This window comes from Delphinapterus leucas, chromosome 1 (assembly GCF_059928025.1).
Source record: "Delphinapterus leucas isolate spDelLeu-1000000601 "Yukka" chromosome 1, BTC_Dleu_Yukka2, whole genome shotgun sequence".
Lineage (NCBI taxonomy): Eukaryota > Metazoa > Chordata > Mammalia > Artiodactyla > Monodontidae > Delphinapterus > Delphinapterus leucas.
Genome location: NC_143129.1, coordinates 189,132,143 through 189,139,140, shown reverse-complemented (window position 1 = coordinate 189,139,140; position 6,998 = coordinate 189,132,143).

Below are 6,998 nucleotides of genomic sequence, written 5' to 3'. Positions count from 1 at the left end.
GCCTTGCAGGCGTCTCCATGGGGCTGGGGCGCCTCCCAAGCTGGGCCCCCAGCCGGCTCTTTGCCTCTAGGTCTCAGCTTCCTCTTCTGCAGAATGGGCCCACTCAGCAATGGGCCCTCTGTGGACATCTGACCCCGGAGGATCCACCCAGGGAGGAGCTGGGTGGCCCTCATTCCACCTGTTGCCCCTCCCTGCACAGAGCCCCTCAGGAAGGCGGACCCCCTTCCATCAATCCAGCTCACACAGGCCTTCTTGACGTCTTCTCAGGGATCTAAGTTTCTATTGTTCACCCAACCTCAGGACCACAGCCGTGCCCACCTCCCGCACCGGGGCAATGGGGGGGGGGGCGGCGGGTGCTGGGGTGGTGAGGGGCACCTGGCCGGCTCTTGGGTGGCAGTGGGAAGCCACGATGGCCCAGGCCGGAGGGTCAGGTCTTGAGGTCAGTTCCAGGACCAGCCCTGTCTCGTGCCTCTCCCCGTCCCCAAACCTTCTGACCTGAAGAACGAATTGCTCATGGTCCTTTCTCTCCTGGATCCCAAAGTGCCTGCAAACAAGCCCCCCGCCCAGTGTATGCTCTCCGACACACACTGAGACACACACACGCACGCGCTCACACGCATGTGCACACACAGGCGCCCCCCAATGTGCAAACGCGCTCACACTCGCCTGTGCTCCGAGGCCGTGCGGGGCGCGCGGGGAAGGGAAAGGCTCGAGCCACCCCACCTGCTGTGGGCCGGGTGGAGGGGCGGTGGACGCGGCCCTGCCCAAGGGTCCGTGCGGCTGGGCTCCCAGAGGCGCCCACCGCCGCAGCGCCCGGGTCCGGAGGGCGGGTCCGTTTCCCGGGACACCGTCAACACCCCGGCGGCTCGGTGGCTCCGCGGCGCCCCCAGCGGCCAGGCGCGCCCCTGCCTCGGACTCCGCCCCGTCCCCCAGGCCCCCTGCGCCCCGCTGACCTTGCACCCTGCCCCCCTGTCCCACCAGAGCACAGGGAGGGGCGGGGAGAGACGCCACCCCAGGACCAGGCTCTGGGCAGCCTGAGCCCAGAGTCTGGGGAGCAGGGTAGGGGCTTTGGCGCTCCTGGGCGCCGGGCTGGAGCTGCCTGCAGCCTGGGGCTAGCCGCACACGCGTCCTCATCACACTCACAGGTGAGGAAGGAGCTCCGGGGCGGTGCAGGAGCCCTGGGCCCCTGCCATCCCCAGAACTGTCTGGCTGGTTCAGGGCCCCTTTCTACGGTCTGGTGCCCCTCCTGCAGGCTGCTTCCTAGGAAGCCGGCCCCCAAGTTGCCCCGTCCACCTGGGCTCCTGTAGGTCTTCCTACTGGCCCTGGGTCTCCCTCCCCACAGGCTACTCCCAGCTGGGCAGACAGACCAGACCCTTGTGTGCACGCCCAGCCACCTCCACTCCCAATGGCCTGGGTGCCACTCCTGAGCAGAGGGCCTGTCCCTTCTTGAGATGAGACCCAGGAGGTGGCCCTAAGGGGCTGTGGCATGCACCTGCTGGCCCAGGGTCACCTGGACTGTAGTGGAGGAGGGCCGGCAGCATGGGGTGGGGGCGATATTTTAGGACTCACCCACTCCCAGCAGCAAGGAGGGTAAGTGTGAAGAGGTGCAGAGGTGGGCACGGCTGCTGGGGCACTGGGGTCCGAGACGCTGAGCCCAGCCCTGGCAGGGGCCCCTGGGCAGGTCGCCGAGTTGCACGTCCCTGGAGACGTGGTCCTGTTTGGGGCTAGGGCCCCTCCCAATTCAAGATGCCAAGGTTCCCAGATGCCGGGAAACCCCGGTCCTCTGTGGGGCTCAGGGAACCAGGTGGAGTGCCCACTAGTGCACTGGATGCTGTGGGGCAGGGGCAGGGGAGGTGGCTGCTGCCTCTGATGTCCTCCCCAGGGTCTTGGCCGCTGGGATGTGGCCCACCAGCCCTTTAGGGAGGGCTCCACGGGCACAGTCAGTCTGGGCTCAAGGTCTGCAAGGGTCAGGCAGGGGTGGTCAGCAGGGCCTGGCCCCCAGGTCCAGCTCCTGGCCCGTTCTTTAGTTCCTTGACATTCACAAAGGCACAATACCCGAGCTGAGCGGTGAGAGATCTCCCATGGCTTTGATTACTTTCATTTTATTACCCTAATTAGGCAAGAGCGGTAATGGAGCTGGGCTGTCACAGGGCTGTGGGGAGGGCCCGGGGCGTGGAGGCAGCAGCCCCGCCTGACATTCGCTATCACATTAGCCTGACTAGTCCCCCGAGCCTCTGCCCTGGCACATGGTGCCCGCGGACCCTCGGGCGCTGGCCGGATGAGCCCAGTGGTCTCGGTGGGCCAGAAGCTGTGATCGCAGCCCCTACCTGGGAGCGGCACACCTGGATACAGGTAACCCCAGGGCAACTTTAGGATGCTGGACCAGGCGCAGGTATCCTGTGTGCAGATGTGTGTTGCTTCAGGCCGTGGTGTGACAACTGAGTTCAAAAGGAAGCTGCTTTCTGTCCGTTACCGTGGGATTCTCGCCATTTCTACCGGTATCCAGGTGGAGGTGACTCAGTGCACTTGCCCTTCACATTGCTGTACCCCTCAAAACCTTGACAGGCCGGGCCGGGCCAGGCCACGTCTTTGTGGGGAGTTTGTGACTCATCCACTGTTCTAGGGGCACACGGGGTGTCACTGTGATGGAAGTGTTAAGGCTCCAGCTGAACACGCTTGGATGGATGCCCCACGGAGCCAGGAATGGAGCAAGAAGCACCCTGAGCTGACAGCCTCCGAGCGCCGTTACTGCCCCCAAAGAGGACGTTCTCCCTGCCCAGCCGCCCCAGTGTATGCGGTCAGACCCGGGTGGGTTTAGGGGTGCCGCCCAGTCCCCTGCAGGGACTCCCTACACTCCCGGAGACGGCCATGAAATGGCTGCCCCAAGGGACGTGAGCGCCCATGTCAGTCCCAGTAGGAGCACATGGTCCCTTTTCCAGATACCGTCCTAGTCCCAGCCCTGACTGGGATACAGGCCCGCCAGCTGGAGAGAGCGCTGAGCCCCCGTTTCCAGAACCGTCTTCAGTGGTAGCAGGAGCGGCAAAGGAGTTGGAAATAAAAGCGGTGCATGAAAGTGGACGGTAGGTGATGGCCTTGAGGCTGACCTTGCACTTGTGTGGCTTTTACCTCCTTCGAGGTGGGGTGTGCCAGGCACTCCTGGGCCCTTTTTATGGAAAGACACGGAGCAGTGGGGTCGCTTGCCCGGGGACCAGCTCCCGGGCCCTGTCGGGAGCTCATTCTGAATCTTCATGAGCCCCTCCCCCGGGGCTCCTCTGAGAGGGACTGGAGGGCATCGGTTTACCCATCACCTCCACAAAAGCAGGTGCATGTGCTCACCCTGGCCCATTCCCTGCCTTTGCACCTGCCTCCACAAGGTCAGGCCTGATCCCAGCGCTGGGCCCCGAAATCAGGAGGTGGGTGCTAGGTCTGGTCCCGCTCCGCTGTGGCCCTGCCTGCAGGCTCCGCTGTGGCCCCGGGAGGACCAGGGGCTCGGAGGCTGCTACTGGGCCTCCTGAAGCCCGTGAGCCGCCTCCATGGCCAAGGCTGCAAGCAGGGGCCTTGGCCCGACCCTGGAGGCAAGCTGGTCTTGTTCACCCCGCACACGAGGGAGGGGAGGGCCCATGTAGCCCCTCCTGTCTCCCTGGGAGCTCTCCTGGGACCCCCAGCCTACTGGCCTCCAACATGCCTGCCCCCTCCTCCCCAGGCACCGGCCAGCAAGTCAGGCTCCCTGCTTCTCCACCAACCTCGGTTAGAAAGGGGAGCTCTTAGCAACAGCCTGAGACTGCACCCAACTCCCCCAAAGCTGACCTTGGGCTCTCAGGGGTGCTCTCCTCTCTCCCCAGGAGCCAGGAGCAGCTCTGGTCATTTCTCTGGGCTCAGCGAGCCCCACCATCCTGTCCTCCCCAGGGTGCTCTCCCAGAGTGTGTGAGCCACTCAGAGCCCCCTGACTGCCAGGGCTCAGGAAAACCTGCCCCCCCCCGCCACACCCCCCACATCCCCCCGGCTCTGAGAAGCCCCTCCCTCAGCCCTGGAGGCTCACCTGTGGCGCAGTGGCCGAACACATCAGAACAGCAATGGGGGACCTACAGGAACACTGGCGGGATCCAGGGGACCGGGGTGGGCTGGGGCTTGTTTGTCACCAGATGAAATTTCAGCTTCTCATTCCTCCTGCCAGATCGGCAGGATTTGCAGGCCTCACGGTCCTCTGGAGTCTGGAACCGGGAGCCTGGGACGGGGAGACCCCTCCTCTCGGGCCCCTCCCCCTCTCTGCTGACCAGCCATGCGCATGGACCCCTCCCTCTTCTGGCCTCTCCCCGAGCTTCCTGCAGGCAGCTTCCTTCCAGCAGCCCTCAGGCTGGCACGGGGACCACACCTGTACCGATCATCATCCCTCCATCAATAATGCAGCCGGGGAGGTGCGTCCCCAGCGCTCTCCTCACCCATCGCCCACCTGTCTCTTAATCTCAATTACAGTGGCCCTGGCTTGCCAAGGGAGCCTCCGCCTTAGGGGCACATTGTGGGTGAAGCTCCCGTTTTAGAAGGAACAGGTGTGCGATGTTGAGGTCCTAGGCTGATGGAGAAGGCCCCTCTTTTTATCAGGGAGGCTTCTGGGGCTCCCCTAAACCAACAGCTCCTGCCCCTGGGACCTGCCCCGCCCAGCACCCTGGTCATTCGGCTAAGCCACACTGGCTCTGTTGTTGTGCCCGCCCCACCCTGTACCCTGACAAGCTTGTTTCTGCCCCAGGGCCTTTGCACTGCCTGCCTCTCTGCCGCCACACGTCCTCCCTCACTTCCTTCTCTGACCCCGTTTCATCTAAAACAGCTCCCTGTTCCCCTCTGCTCCCTCGCCTGCTTCACTGCCCAGCATTGCCCACTTGTCTGTTATTGGATTTTGTTGTTAGAATGTTGGCTCCAGCAGGACAAGGTTGCTGCTGCCCAGCAGGCACCTACCTGACAGGTGGGAGGGAAGGAGGGAAGGAGGGAGGGTAGGAAGAAAGGAAGGAGTGAGGCCCGGCCCGGCTCCCTGAGAGGAGGCTGGCCTCGAGTCACAGGTCTCCCCAAATTCAGCACCTTAAACAGTTACCAGCTGCCGTGGCCGTGAGAGCAGTTTCCAAGGAACCAGCTGCTTAAAAGCAAGAAGTTCGGGAAGTTCTCCTTCCCCCAAAGCTGCCCAACTTTCTCCTTTGCCTTTTTCCTTCCTCCCAAACTTTGTAGCCATCAGGGGATGGGGGGAGATTAATGGGCCGCGCCTGCTGGCCGGTTTGTGTACGGAGCCTATATTGGTTTGAACTAACGAAGTTTATCAACCAGGCACGGAAGCATTAATCACACAGAAAAATAACACACCAAAATGACTTTTCAAAATGTCGTTGGTATAATTATCATCTTGCCCATTACACTAAATGCCGCCATTTGTATCTGTGGTGCTTAAGCAAACAGAAATTAACGTGGTAATGGACTGGGGGCCCCAGAGCCTTCCCTCCCCGAGCTAATTTGCATGTTAATTATCATTAGCGACCAGGGAAACAAGTTATAAACAGCCTAATTAGCAGCCAGATCATTTTTACAGAAATTGCTGTGCACCTTGACATGTGAGCGAGCGTTAGATTAATGAAGTCGGGCCTAGCTGCCCTCCTGGTGGGGGTGGTGGGTGCCCTCACGGAGCTGGCGCCATGATCGGACGCATTGCGGCTCGACAAACAGGGGTGCCCCGAGTCTCAGGCTGGCCCCTGGCACTGTCTAGGGTCGGGCCCCTCTCCGACTTGGGCTGTGGTCTCAGGATGGTCAGGGAGAGCTGGGGATCTGGCCGGGGCCGGGTGAGACCGGGGTGGGTGGTCACTGTCAGAGAAGATATCGCTCTGACACTTGTTCAGATGGTAAGGTCTCCACTCAGGACTGCTGCAGCAGGGGAGAGGGGTCAGGCTCCCGTCCACATACCACAGGACGAGGCGAGTTATAGCCAAAGAGCAGGACGGGGGAGGGGGTGGAAAATTAGAAGAGCAGACGTTAAGGTGAGGGCGATTCTTGCTGAAGCGAGGCCAGGGTGGGGGACATCAGGGTCGGGGAGAAGGAATTTGATTGGCTATGGATGCTGATCAGGTCTCGGCGGGGTGGGCACTCTCCCCTAACTGATTCAGGGGGGATTCTGGCTACCACTGGGCTGGGCAGGCTGAAGGCGGGGCCCAAGGACAAGGCCTAGTGGAGGACGGGGCTCCAGGAGGCCGTCTGAAGCTCGGTCAAGAGGACAGTCTTTGTCAACACAAAGTCCAAATTCTCCAGGTTTGCACCTCCTCGCGGTCCTGGACCCGCAGCTCCTCGGCCAAGTGCAGGTCCCTCCTCCTCTCACCAGCTCCAGTTATGGGTCCGGCTCTGAGGTGCCTCTTGTGCCTTACAACCCCTCCTGCCACAGAACAGCCCTGTGAGGGGGTGACCGTGGTGTCTGATGAGCCCTGGGTCCCCTCTCTGACTGCACCGCTCTCCAGGGCCGTTCCTGCCCCGGGGCCTTTGCACCTGCCTCTCCCGTCTCCCAAAGCACCCGCCCTCCAGACGCTGGTGTGGCTCGCTTGTGCCACTCTGAGTCTGTTAGGGTTCTCCTCCCAGAGAGCCTGTCTGGCTGCCCCATCCAGAACCCACCACGTCACATGTTTTACTGTCTATCTCGCTGGCTGGAAGGTCAGCTCACCAGGGCAGGGACCCCCCAACCCCAGACCCCCGTCTTCCCGGAGCCTGGCACAGCCTGGCACGCGGCAGGACTCAGGGAGCCCTGGGGAGCTGGGGCCAAGTCTGGCTGCGTGGTGCCCAGTGCAGGGGTGGCCCCGAGAGTGAGCAGTTTACGATTCACGGCTCAGGTCTCTGTTGCCACAAGCCAGCTCTGCCGTCGGGGCACAGAGGTGGTCACAGAGGTCAGCAGGTGGACCGGCTGTGTGCCATTAAAGCTGCAGTTATGGACACTGACACCTACATCTCATTACTTCCCTGTGTCACAAACTACTCTTTTT